The 14117-nt window shown below is 42.3% G+C and overlaps 1 protein-coding gene across 4 annotated transcripts in view; it reads right to left on the reverse strand.

Annotated features, from left to right (window-relative positions):
- Positions 1 to 14117, reverse strand: part of LOC106648064 (dystroglycan-like) — a 49707-nt gene that overhangs the window by 22425 nt on the left and 13165 nt on the right. The window contains exon 1 of one of the 4 annotated variants that reach the window (XM_023461934.1): positions 4327 to 4378. The exons of the other annotated variants lie outside the window; for them this stretch is intronic. The gene's annotated coding sequence lies outside the window, so the exon portion shown is untranslated. Of the gene's footprint in view, positions 1 to 4326; positions 4379 to 14117 lie in introns of those variants that run through there. 4 annotated transcript variants of the gene reach the window in all.

Raw genomic sequence — 14117 nt, forward strand, 5'->3', positions numbered from 1 at the left:
TGCGTACGTGTAACACGATTGCGTGCGCGCACAATAAGTGCAGAGCAGTGCATTTCCCACGCGTCCTTTGACGAATCGCCAGTCAAGTCGAAAGCAGCAGTACATTCGAACGTCTACGCAGAGCTCGAGGGGTAAACTCGTGTAATTTGTTTATGTTGAAAGAGAATTACGCAGCATCTCTCTCACTTTCGATGAATTTTCTGTGCTATTGGCCACGAGTGTTACAAGCGTAGTAATTTTCTCGCGAGAAACGATCATTAGCCTGGGTAATCACTCGTGCTCCGGATACATTTGTACTTGATATATATTTGTACTTGAAAAATGCTTCGGATATGAAAAGCCATTGAGCGAGGCTCGTGGCCGCATTCACAACCCTCTTGTGTGAAAAGCGCGTCGCGCTCCGTTCGTTCCACTTTTCCATGGAATAATCATAGCGGACGAGCTGAAGCAACAGCAGCCGCCACCGCGTGTGCATAAATACAACGCTACACGCAAACACTGGCGCTTTTTCTCTCGCTGTTGTTCCGATGTGCACTCTCCCACGAACAATGTCACTCGCGCGCGACGCACCGGCTCCGTATATGGAGCACACGACTACATCGTGTATACGTATACTTTATACGCGTATAATGTGTTCCAGTGTGCTGCTGCTGCTACTGTTGCTACTGCTGCTCTTGGGAGAAAAAAAGAGGGAGATGGATAACGTTTTTCTGCTTTGCCAGTCAATTACGAATGTCGAATTTTCCGAAAAATGCATGGGCGGGACAGTATACGTAACTGGAGCACGAGCACAGCTGCGCGACTCGATCGAATTATCGAATAAGCTTTTTGCTTTTTTTTGTCCTGATGCACGAGTGCGACGCGACACGAGCTGTCGAGTTTGCCGCACGTGTGCGCTGTTATAATATAGCGACGACGAAGCTGACGCATACACTACGGCTAGTCTCGCGCTTAACGCACTCGCTGAAATTAGATCAGAAAAATGAAGCCAGATTGACTCGTCGTCCTAGTCATCTGTATATCACTGCAGCACTAGTAGCACTGGCAGCTTTTTATCTACGTCTATGCCAGGTGTATCGTAAAAAGTGAAGCTTAACCTCTCGAATTATGTTTCTATTCGAGTTAAATATTGGTTTATTACGCGTTTACGCTTTTCAGGCGAAACGAGCTTCAAAAAAGGTAGTATGTACTCACGCGTGGTAAGGATCGTTACATCATGAAGGTAGTATACGCGTAGCGTAGAAACAAGCCGACGACCAGCTAAACGTGTACGAAAAGGACCAAAGGCCGAGTTGGCAAAAATTTATTAGTACCATAAATCGCGAGTCACGCGGCCATGAAAACACATACACCCGCGGCACAGCACGAGCCGCTAGAAAGCTCGGAAATTTGTCAAGCGACACACTCGAACGTGCGTACACTCTTCCTTTTTTTTTTGTAAGCTCGCGCGCAAAAAGCAACAGCGGCGAAGCATTTTAATAATCCAGAGCCGAATTGCCGTCAAAATGAATGATTTTGCAAGATGATTAATTATGACAGCTTATTACGAGATAAAAAGAAAGAAGATAAATTCAATATTTATTGGATTGAGTGCGCGAGCAAGTTTTTACTCTCTGCAGGTATTTTTAACTTTTGCAAGTATGATATTTTATTCTAGCCTTCGTGCAATAAACTTTTTTCTCTAGACGTTCTCACTGCGTCGAGCGAAGCGCTCGCGGTAACTTTTTCCCTCTAATTATATACGTAATACGATCAGGCGAAGCAGCAGAGGACTCGAGTAAAAATTAACAAAGTTGCGATCGCGTCGCTGCTGCCGTCGTCGAGATCGAAAGAGCCAGAGAGAAAATATGTAAGTTTTCAATCCAAGTAATAAGTAGCGTAGTTTGCTGCGAGGTTTGCAGAGAAAGGAGCCCGATGCAAACAGCTAGTTGCTAGGCTCATTGATAGTGGATTTGAAAGGCTACTCCGGTGGATCGTCGGTGGAAAACAATAGCTGCTATCCCACCTACGCAGGCGCTCTGACACGGCCGGTCGATGATTCACATATCGCACGCACTCTCGAGCATAGCCAAAAAGAGGGACTCGGCGATATCGCGAGTGCAAAGCGAGCGAGTCTGGCCGCGCGCGCACTAACGAGCTGTTGCCTGTTTTGCTCGAGCTCTATAGAAGCGGCAGTCAACTACACGTACGCGTCGAGTGTATAAATGGAAATTCTATAGAAAAACGTCGACGCGCACGCAATGCGTTAAAATCTATTTCGGGCAGATTTATATGATTTCCGTAACGCACGAGAGCTCGCTTGCCTCGGGCTCTACAATTGACTCGGATTTAATAATAGTCGATATGCGCGTGCCATTGTGTATAGACGAAAAATGAATAATTCTGCGCGTTAGAGCTCACTTCTCCTACTCATTAAATGTGTCAAGCAAGTACGCATCATCTGCATGTATTACCCTTCGGCTAAATTGGTGTCAACAACGTACTCTTCGAAGCGCAATGGCCTGCAAATGCGCTTCTCTATGATCGGAGGATACACGATCAATTTTCTCGCGCCATCTCATTCACTCGTTCATACAATTATATCAATTTTTTCTGGCTTAGAAAAAAATCATCTGTTGCCGAGTATACTTTCCTGATCAACGATCTACCCATCGTTGTTTTCAATGTTCATCAATTTTCTGCTTCTTGATGCAAGCGCAATAATAACGACGTAAACAGAACAACAAGGACCGAAAATGCTTTGCATGCAATCTTCTCAACCCGGACAAAGACGTAACTAGCTGTCTCACAGCTTCGGTGAAAAACCCGGAAATTTCCTTTGGTGGAATCTTGTTTTTCTCTCTGATAATGAGTGAAGCTCGCAACTAGCGATTCCTTTGAAAGTACGAAAAAAATTATGGTTCAAGGAATTTCGGAATCGTATTTGAAAACCTTGCACTAGCGAAATGTGAACTTGGTAGTAGCGATATTCAACACGCTCAAGTGCTCGCGTGTTCTGCAATTTGACGAATTTCTGTCTACTCGGTGAATTTTTTTTCCTGTTCCGTACGAATGTGAGCGATTAACTAAAGAAATTCTTGCGCCAATAGAATGTGATTTGTCACACTTAAAAACTTTTGTGCGCTTATTTATTTTTGCCATGCAAAAAATTCGCGGATCAAAAATAAGGAATGAGAGCCTTGTTGTGTAAATTCATATCGCAAAGTATACAGGTAAAAGATTAGTATAGCAGTCTAAAATTAGCAATTTTAATGTCCAGAGCATAGTACTCTGCTGTACACTGCGATGCCAGACAGAGAGAAGTTTTCACTCGTTGGCAATAATTCATTTATGCTAAGTTCCGAAGTTCGGGCGAGGCTCGCGAACCCGAGCAATGTTAAAGTTAAATAACTCATGCTATGTGTGAGTGTGTGCGTGTGTGCGCACGACGACGCTACATCATCGCGTATACATTTAAGCAGTGGACTTTTTTCGCGACGAACGCGACGCGCGCGATGAAATTTTAATGATTAAAAGGACTAAAAATTGCAATATTTATAGCGTCGCGCTTACGCTCGTGAAATGAAAGCGCACGCGACGGCGAAGGAAAAATCTTCGCGCTGCAAAAGGTAATGCAGGATCGGATCGCAACCGAGTTCTTTAGCACTTTTCAATGACTACTTAAAGTCAACTTTACACGGTGGAAGGTGGTTTGAAAAAAACAAGAGAGAAAAAGCGTTGACCCCGTTTGCTATTCTAGTCTCGCTCTGTCTCATTGCCTTAGTCGTAATCGATGGAAGTTTAAGTTGGGAAAACGATTAAAATTTAATGCAATTATATGCGAGGAGAGAAAATGACTTTTTATTCTAATTGCATAAAACGATCTACGGGCTTTTTAAAATCAAATTTATCGATTGACCGAGTTGCATCTCGTACTTATAATGTTATGCGCGACTTCTATATGCAACAATGATTGCTGAATTATCAGATTTTATCTTGTGTGTGTGTGTGTATGCTCTCAGTTGCGGCACGATAAAAATGTCAAAGCTCAAAGTAGAACAGAAAAATTACGTCACAATACTCAAGAGACGTTGCATTGCGATAGCAGGTCGTGCGGCTAATAAATAACGAGATTTGTCCTCAAACTTGGAGCGAGGCACATCTGCAAGCTTGTGCTCTAATAGGCGAAATAAAACGATTACAGGACTTTGACTTTCTCGGCCGAGGCCCAACTGGCATTCTCCAACTCGGCTTTTAAGCATTTCGCTTAACCGTCGATTCGTTTTTTTTTTTTTTTAATTTAATTATGCAGATTGCGTATTCTTAAATTACCGTCAAGTCACTCACTTTAACTCTTGTTAAATTTCTAGAAGTTCCAAAATGTTTACTTGACTCACCTGTAACAAAAAAGAGAAAAAAAATTGAATAATTACGCGTTTGCTTATAGGAAAAAAATGTTAACGTTAGTTATACGAGCCGATCAATTAAGAGGTTCATCGTTAACCTCGATTCAACAGCAAAAAGATGATCCAAGGATAATTACATCGATGATTGTTTGCAAATCGAAAAATTAATCTTTTAAAAAGTAGAATGGGTAAGGTTTTGTATTGTTTCAAAAAATATATCGACTCTTGGCGAGGTTTCTCACGCCTTTCACACCCACGAAAGACCTCTGTGCCTATAAACAAGTATCGTTTAGTCATGGCCAGAATGATTTATTTTTCTTCGACGTAAACTTCCAATTCAAACAATTTTCCATATTGTCGACGTAGATCGATGCATCGAAATAATCTTTCACAAATAATTCATAAATTCACGAGGCTCGAAGGAAACTTGACACCCGAGAGGCAATTTTACGATGCACTGAAATGCCTCGAGTCCTTTAGAGCTGCAAGCACGCATAGACGAGTAATATTCTTCGAATAGCCCATCAGGCGTGTATTTGCATCCAAATCGAGCCCTGACCTTTTCAAGCAAATCTTACTTGCACATTCGTATAGTTGCATTTCTAATATACATGCATGTATGCATCGATTCTCTCTCCTCTCTGCAACTGCCTATACATTTCCGGTCTTGACCATGCACACGCGCACGCAAAGAAAGGAAATGCATATTAAGGAATGCCCGTGTGTGTGTGTGTGTGTGTGTGTGTGTGCCTGCATCGAATCTCATGATGCTCGACAGCAACATCAACAACAACAACAACATCAACAACGGATGGTTAATCGAGCGAAACAGACCCGATGATGCGTACACTCGACTTTTTTTTTTGCTTTAATGTCGACAAGTTCCTGTCGATGCTATTTTTTTAACGAGGCCGATCAAGATAGAATTGTTTTAACGGCAAGTTTTTTGGTTGTTTGTGCCAATGCAAGTTGTTGATGGCTATTGGATTGGGGGAAAAACATTACACATACGCATTACACAACAGAAAAAAACGAAAAAAAAAGAGAATGAGATGAAGAGTAGATAAGAGTTGCGCACAAATACGCGCATTATGTGTGCTTTTAAGTTCACGTGAGATCCGGTAGCTGCGCAGCCGTAATATATAACGAGCTTGGGAAAAGCATAATCAGCCGTGAATTCGCAGCTTAGCTTTTTAATGTAAAACGGCGTGCGATGATAAACAATTACGACTCTAGTGGGGATTTTTCGCGTTCTTCTCACTAGCTGCTTGACGAGTGCACAGAGCGGATTGTCCTAAATATGGGCGCTATATCAAGCCTCGCAGGCTCCACATAATATGCACCCATACACATATAAGTGTGGGAGGCAAAAGTTTGGCCGTTATTCAAAGCTTCCTAGCTGTATGATAGGTATATAGTGCTGCAGTTGCCGAGGCTTACACACGAGGACTGCAGACACACGACTTGAATATAACAACTTGAACTAAGAGTTGGGATTCCTCGTACGTTTAAAGTCCATACGTAAACATACACACCGAGCCATGTCCCAAGGCGAAAATCTCAAAGAGCCTCTTTTACCGTCGGGGGCAAGAGAAAAAAACAACCTCGTGGTGGAACAAAAATAACGATATTTTCCTGCGAGTGCAGAATTAAAAGCTGTTAGTATTTTTCCTTGTCGCTCGACTTGGGCGAAATTCGCCTTTGCAAGCGCTTAACGAGGCTAAAATTGTAAATAGCATGACCGCGCGAGTGCTGATATGTAATTACGCGAACAGCTCTGATAAAAGGTGCTAAATACGTGCCGTGCCGACGATATAGGGACGGCGATGATGCTGCGATCATAATTAGATTCTCTTTAGATGGCTCGACACGCGGCAGCTTCTGCTCTATTATTTATCGCTGCGTGTGGAACTCGCGTAATTTAACTTCGTTACATAGAGAAAATTCAAAAATTAAATTTATCGGTGACAGACTCGATTCGTTGTCAGAAGGAAAATTTCAATGGAAATAGCGTGCCATATTGCATCATCTTGCTCGTCAGATCAGCCAAGTTGAATCGAAAAAAAGTTCCTCCTGGCCAATAGCTGGCCGATTTATCGCCATCCATAAAGCAGCAGCGACAGCAGCTTCTAAACTAAATCTTGGCTGGCGGCTGAAGCCTGCAGGGCGCGTTCGAGCGCATGTAAAAAACCAGCCCTTTTTGCCCTCTTCTAATAAAATCGTCTCTTTCATCGCTTATCCGCTACAGGAGTTTCCTCCCTAGGGTTTATGTATTATACACACTTGCACTCACACATGCGCACTCACACTAGAGCAGCAGATTAAGGCTATACGTGTAGTGTCATTTTTTCGAGCGTGTGCACGTACATTGCATTTACTTTTATATATCCGAGAGATGCCGCGCACAAGAAGAAAAAAGATAAAGGGAGGGAATTTTTTGTCGCAAAGCGCAACATTTTTTTCCACGAATGCATAATAATGCGGGGAGCTGTATACTTTACTGTTTCGCTGCGAGAGAACCAAGGAAAATGGAACGTGTCTCATCTGTATTAGCTTCGTATCGCGTTTGTGTGCGTTTTCATATGGGCGTTTAGATTTATAAACCAAAAATAAAATTTACAACTGATCATGCAGCATCTCGCAGCAAAACTTACTCTTGCAGGAAAGTATCCTTTTAATAAACCAAAAAATTCGTATCAATTTTGAGGATTTTGAAAAAGAAAGTGGGAGTTACACGCAACCTTAGCCAACGACAATGTCACTGACGTACGAGTTGAATGATTAAAGCAACAACTTGAGATCGCTAGCAACTATCCAAGATCGTAGCGTTTCAAAGAAACGTTTGACGATGCACAAGCAAAAACTATAAGCCCACGTTATAAACATTGGTTGCAGAGCCCAAGTAGGCGATAATAAAAATTCAAACAAATTAATGAATTCAATTATATAATGAATAGATAAACATAATTAGACTCAACAGATTGCAAGCACTTGTTTTTCATGGGATAATTGTCTTTATATTGCAAGACGCGTTAGAAAGTTTCACTTTTAAAAAAAGTAACAGATTCATGGTAACTTGGGTGAAAAAGATAATGGCACGTTGCGTGAATTCAGTAAATCCCAATGTAAAAAATATATGTGGGTCAACGTACTGGAAAAGACAGTCCGATAAGCGTCTAGAGGCGCCAATGAGAAGTGTATGAAGTTAGATCGATCGATCGTCATCTCACGGGTGTCGTGTATTATTCATTCGATGCGATCGTCAATCAGTATGATAAGCGCTGGACGATCGGTGCTGCCGAATGTACAGCCGATAAGCCTATCTCGATGGCCCACGTTGCACAACTGCGGAGGATCAATTTCGGTAGCGCGCAAAAAGTCATTAGGCTCGATGAATCATTGATCGTCGCGTCGGAATAGTCATGTATCAAAGTATATATAGTAAGACTTTTAGTTCGTCTACGAATGGCACGTATCAGAAAAATGTATATAAGTGGGCTTTTTTGAAGTTTTGCACGCGTATACAGAGAGCAGCAACAAAATTGAGTCAGTTATGTACTACAAGACATGAATTTCAATTTTAACAAATGCTCTAGAAGAGCATGAGAAAACTTTTAAGGACGTCGAGAACGACAATGTTCGCAATCGCTCGCAATCTCATTTATACAAAGCAGAAAAAAAGGAAAGAAAAAAGAAAAGTAAAAAAGCAGCGCAGCAAAGAGCGTCAACTACGACTATTTTTATTATTCGATCTACATCCGAGCGGGGCGCATTGCACGCGGCATATTTTTACTGCACGCTCTGGTCTTTACTTGGGTCGTTAAAAGGAAAGGCACACGCGATGGCGATGTCGCAACGACGACGACGACGACGACGACGACGACGACGAGGATGATGATCGCCGTCGCCATCGTCGTCGTATATGGCAAGATAAAACAGTTTTAATCCGGTTATCTCGCGTAACGCACGTAGGGGCCGCGCAAACTGCAGGGCTATTTTGCTAAAACAACCCCGTGCGCTCTACGGACTCGGGCGTCTACACAATATATAACGTCAAGGCAGTCGAGCGCACTGGGCCGCCTCGGGGCTCGACTATTATTGTATGCCTCGTCTGTGTATATAGCTACAGCATGCACCGAGTCACGTTTCGCTTGACCGAGCGTACACCAACAACGAGGCTATTTCGCCAGGCGTCCCATACATATCGTGCGGGCGGCTCGACCTCCTATGTCTGTGTGTGTGTGTGTGTGTACATCGCAAGGGTATAATAGCAGATGCCAATTTTTGGGAATATAATGGAGACGAGGGAGTGCATAGCCGCCAGATGCGAACATTTTCGAGGATGATTTTTCTTCGAGATTAATCGCGAGAGGCACGTGTGCATAATGTATAAATTGCTCGTTTGGGAAATATGTGCGACTTTGAATTAGTTTTTTGCAAGCGAGCCACGGGTAACCGAGGGCAGCCTTAATTCGATTCGGTCAGGCCACGATCACGCGCCACCAAGCCGAGTCTTGCGCTCGAGCCGAGTGATTAGATCGATTGACACGGGACGAGAAAGAAAGAGAGCGGCACCGAGAGAAACTTTAATTGAAATTTTACAGCGGCCTTTTCTTTTTTCTACGGTTTGCGTGGCGAGGAATTTTAGCGCGTATTAATTATTTACGAATGTACTTCTCAGAACTTGAATTCGCTTTTGTGTATCGACAGATACAACAGTACAAAGATACTTAGCAGCGCCATTTAGCTGATGAATGTTGCAACGCGTCCAAAACATAAATGTGGGCCTCCGCAACATAATCACTCGAGTCACTCGATATAATTAATATCTAGATTTTGTATAATACGTATGTATACATATACGGTTTGATGTGTCGTCATTTGTCGCGCACATTAGAGCGTCTAGGCACGCCTTGCTTATCTTACTCAACATAAACGCGTATAATACGTGCCGGCTGGTGACTTGCTCATTTCCGAAGTCAGCGCCGAGTTTGCAGGACGCGAATCTTGGACGGCTTTGGCCTTTTTCGACTCTACCGAGCTGTAACTTTATATTACATGTTATATATTCTGGCTCGGGCGTCTCGAGTGACCGAAAATCGCACGAGCCTTAAAGCGGATTTGATCTCGACCTTGGAAATGTTTTTATAAATAACGCATGTGTGTACCATACACACCTAAATGCGCCTAACGACCGACGAGACTCTGTGCAATTTATTTTTCTTCTTTACTTCCATCCGTGCTGGAGCGCACAACGCGAGAAACTTTCTCTGGCCCATTCAAGATGCAAGCTGCTGCCGCGCTTCGCTGTGATATTTTTAGCAATATCGAAAATACCTAGCGACGCCCGAGCCTCGTGCGCAAAGCTCTCTCCCCTTTGCGCTCGCTAATTTTCGATTCTTCAGACTATGAGTAAACAAAAAAAAAGAGCATCGACTAGAGCACGAGGCCGTTCCATTACGTATTCTTGCGAGCGAAAAAAAGGCCCTCTGCTTTAATTTCTCTTTATTCCTACTGGTAAAGCGAGTATATACCCATCCAAGGACTAATTTCGCATCTTTATTTTTCTTTCGCGATTCATTCGAAATAGATACGCGCAAAGCGCGTTCACGAATTTTTTTTCTCAAAATGACAGGCAAAAAGTGCGTTGGTACTTATGCCAAGGATTCGGAGGAGAAAAAAAAACGGTCTTTAGCCACTGCCGCACAGAGAATGAATCCTCTCGCAGTTCTGCTCGCTCACGTGCTGCTGCTGCCTTTCAGCGCGGCCCAGCCAGCATGGGCTCGAATAATAATATAAAGAAGACTTTGTCTGTTCTACGAAGCTCGGCCGAGAACACAGAGGCTACGTACGGAGCCGAGTATGATCCGTGACGGACGTTCAAATGCGAGTACAATGCCTGTATGAATCGAAATGGTTGCGTTGTATTGGCCTACCAACGGTGTTTAATCACTTTTGGCTACAAGTGAAAATATTTAATGTACAAATGTGGTGCACTTGAAAAATTTCAGCTTTTTCCAGGATATCGCTGTCCGATTACAGTTGAATGGTTTTGTTGGGAAATCAGCAGGGAGGCCGGAGCAGCGCGTGCCTCGCAAAATTATTGCTACGTACGAAAGTGTACCTGCGAGCTGCGCGTCGCGCCTTCGCAGCGCCCTAATATCCATGCATATAAGATGCAAGTGAGTTTAACCTCGACGCACCTACATTTGTACGCAGACGTATACGTGCAAGCGGGGCAGGATAATATGCGGCATCGTCGCACATTATGCCGTATATATAAAGGCCGCAATTTACGAGCCATAGCATGCGGGCTGCGAGCTAGGGCTTTTATGCGCCGAGCTGAAACTAAGGGCACATCGCGACAGCTGCGTGATTCCATTAGACTATTTTAAATGAAAAAAAAAGGGAAAAAATGGCCTTTTACGTGCGAGCCCGGACAAAAGTAAAAATTGATCGAATGATCGCGTTCAATCTCCGCGAGAGCTGCTGGAGTGTGCAAAACGGCTGAAACGCGCCAGAGTCAATCAGTTGACGCGCTCGTGTATACGCGAGACTTTGACTGACGAAAAGCTTATAAACGAAACGTCAGTCAAAAGTCCCGAACGTCTGCATGAAATCAAACATCCATTCGCGTAAAAGCACGTCCGGTCACTGCTGCGTCTATACGTACGCATGTATAAATATGGAGACAGTCACCATTACGAGCTTCGCATTGCACGCACGCCAACTTTCTTCGCAGCTGGAGTCGGAAAAATTTAGCGCAACATTAATTCGAATTTTTCGAAAAATATTTTACAAGCCAGGAAGGAAGGAAAAAATAACAAAAAGGTCCTAAGGAGCAATAACAAAACAGCTCGTCCCTGCGTCTACTCAGAAGCTTATATATGTGTGTGTGTGTGTGTGCGAGGGGCGGATGTATGTACACACGAGTTACGGCTCGATTGTGACAGAAGCTACAGCGGCTCTTGGCTTAGAGGTTTTTTTTTCATACACACTTTCTTTCTCTCTTTCTCTCTTTCTTTCGAGCCTTTGTGCACGACGCTATTACTGGCGGAAGCTTCAATGGCTCGGGACTTGTTAATCGCTGCTACGTAGTTGCAGCAGCTATCTGATGCTGCGGATTACTCTTCTCTTCCGTACACGTAGACTAGCGGCCCAAGACCGATAAGAGTGATAAGCTCGGAATATATAAAGCTATAATTATTTCTCAGCCCGCCTGGAAATAAGCACACGTGTGTTTGTCGACGTTGAATAACTCTACTACTCGTAAGTTTATATAATTAACCACTCGAGCTTTTCAATCACTACCTAATTACACGCAGCCAAATTGACTCGGTTCGTTGGAGCCGGGCAGATTATAGCCCGCGCCGAGCAGCCTAGCTGACAACTTTTTGAAACTTGCAAAAACAGTAGTGAATAGTAGTGTAGTCATACAAATAGACATGTTTTATGTAAAGAAAAATTGAATAGCAAGAGGGAAACTTTATCCCCGAGCTTTTATGTGCGAATTATTATAGTATTTAAGCGCTGCGAAGAAATGTATAGTTTCTGGTATCACTCGACAGCCAATGCAGCGAATATCAGTGCAGCGTGAACAAACTTTAACTTATATTCTCTCTGTATTTGGCATTGCGACAAGCTCGCCGTCGTCGAGCTGTTTGACTTTCGCGCGTGCTATATTATATCTTGATTTAGCGAGTTTTTTCAAGAGCGCATAATGCAACGCGCGCAGCTAAGCGCGAGCGAAGCGACTTTTTTTCGCGGAATCGAATGAAGAAACAGTCGACACTGCGCGCCTGTACAATGTAACGCGCAGTCTCGAGCACGAGGCTTAATTTAGACATTTTATCGTCGGCTATTTTTGTATTACAAAAAAGATACATGAATGTACAGAGTCGAAGCAGTCGGTCGCATCGATTGCTCGTCCACGAATGATTTATCAACAACTGAGAATGTAACTTGAACTTTGACATTTCCTACGTTTATGCAACTGGATATATTGGATATTGCACTTTGCAAGAGAAAAAACTCGAACGAAGCACGTAGTGCGTGTATGAGAAAACTTTTAACTTTGATGAATATGTAACGAAAAAAAACATACAAATGTTCTACGTTCAGTGCGAAGAATATTATCAACAAAATAAGCGGGATGGAAAAAGAGAGAGACAGAGAGAGGGGAAAAAACACATGTATCAATGACTATTGAAAACATTCCAGGCACACAAAGTCACATTCGTAGATATTTTTTCTAGGCAGCTGCATTCGTATACTCATAGATTTGTAAATAATAAAAACTGAAGTGTGCTTCACAGTTTGTCGTTTTTTTGTGAGCTTCTTTCGCGTTGCCTGTCAATGAATCGATTTACGTAATGTATTCACACGAATTTCGCGCGATAGGTCGTTACACCTGAGCAGTATACGTGTACAACACTTTCGTCGAGTAATAAAATTTTTTTTATATACGTTGATTTATCACACCAGCGAGTAAAAAAGTGGGTTAATTAGACGTGGAAAGAATACAGTGCTTTTCAGTAATAATCTGATTGTGATAATATTTGTGATCGATAATAACGTTGACGCCCAAGTCAATTACTTAATAAATTTGGCAAATAAATAAAACTATCTTGTATTTCGACGACGTGTGTTGTTGCTGCTACAACAGCCTAATGCATGTGGCTCAGGCGGATTTCGATTGCAAACATGAGATTAAGCAGGATACTCTTGAAAATTAATTCATAAATTTAGTGTCTGTTTTATATGAATGCTCGACATAGAAAAAAACTTGATTCGTTGAGCTCGATAATGACTTCTTGGGTTTAAATAGATAACTTGTATGTTCGTTGATGTAATCATCTGACTCATGCATATATACTCACGAGGCCAATGTATGGGTCATGTTGTGTACCTGAAGTTAGAGAGAGATAGATAAATAAAGAGAGAGATAGAGAATGTGTGTTGGCTCTAATAAGCCTAAATCACCGGTTCATCTTGTCGTCGGTGAGTTGAATGTGCTAAAGCAGCTGACGGCTGTTACCGCGCTACTATGCAACATGCATTTTCCCTCTCTTCTTCTCGACGACATGTATATTTAGAATAAATTTCGTTAACACAAAAGACTATGGTTAATTTTTTGTGTATCCAAGAAAGATTTCTAACTGGAAATCAATTGCCAAACTTGAGTGTGCATCGTTACTGTAGACTGCGCGATAATTGGTTATTCTTTTGACAAATAGGGAAAATTTCGAATTATTGAATAAAAGATAAAATCGAGAAAGTTTCAAGATCGTAAATCCTTGGAATTATATCGCTGACGATTACTCGCGGGTAACGACTATCGTGACAATTATTCATCACTTTTTTATTTTTCAATTTATTTGCGTTAAAATCTAAAAACAGTAAGAATTGGGGCTGCTATTGCAAGTCGTATCGCAGTCTGTAGTGCAATATATAATGCCTTCAAATGAAACATTCCAAAGGTACCGCAACCACACAACTAACGTATGTGTATGTATATGAGTTGTACACATACACACATGTATATGCAAGCACCACAGTCAGAGACCTGAATTTCGCCAACGCAGCAATTTTAATAAAATTGACGAATACCTTTGAGTGTACATGTATCCATATATACATATATATATATATATATATATATATATATGCACGCCCATTTCTTATTTCTTATTTAAAATTTTTTTCCATGCAATAATAACAAGCCAGCATAGT

This window comes from Trichogramma pretiosum, unplaced genomic scaffold (assembly GCF_000599845.2).
Source record: "Trichogramma pretiosum strain Unisexual culture from Peru unplaced genomic scaffold, Tpre_2.0 scaffold27, whole genome shotgun sequence".
NCBI lineage: Eukaryota > Metazoa > Arthropoda > Insecta > Hymenoptera > Trichogrammatidae > Trichogramma > Trichogramma pretiosum.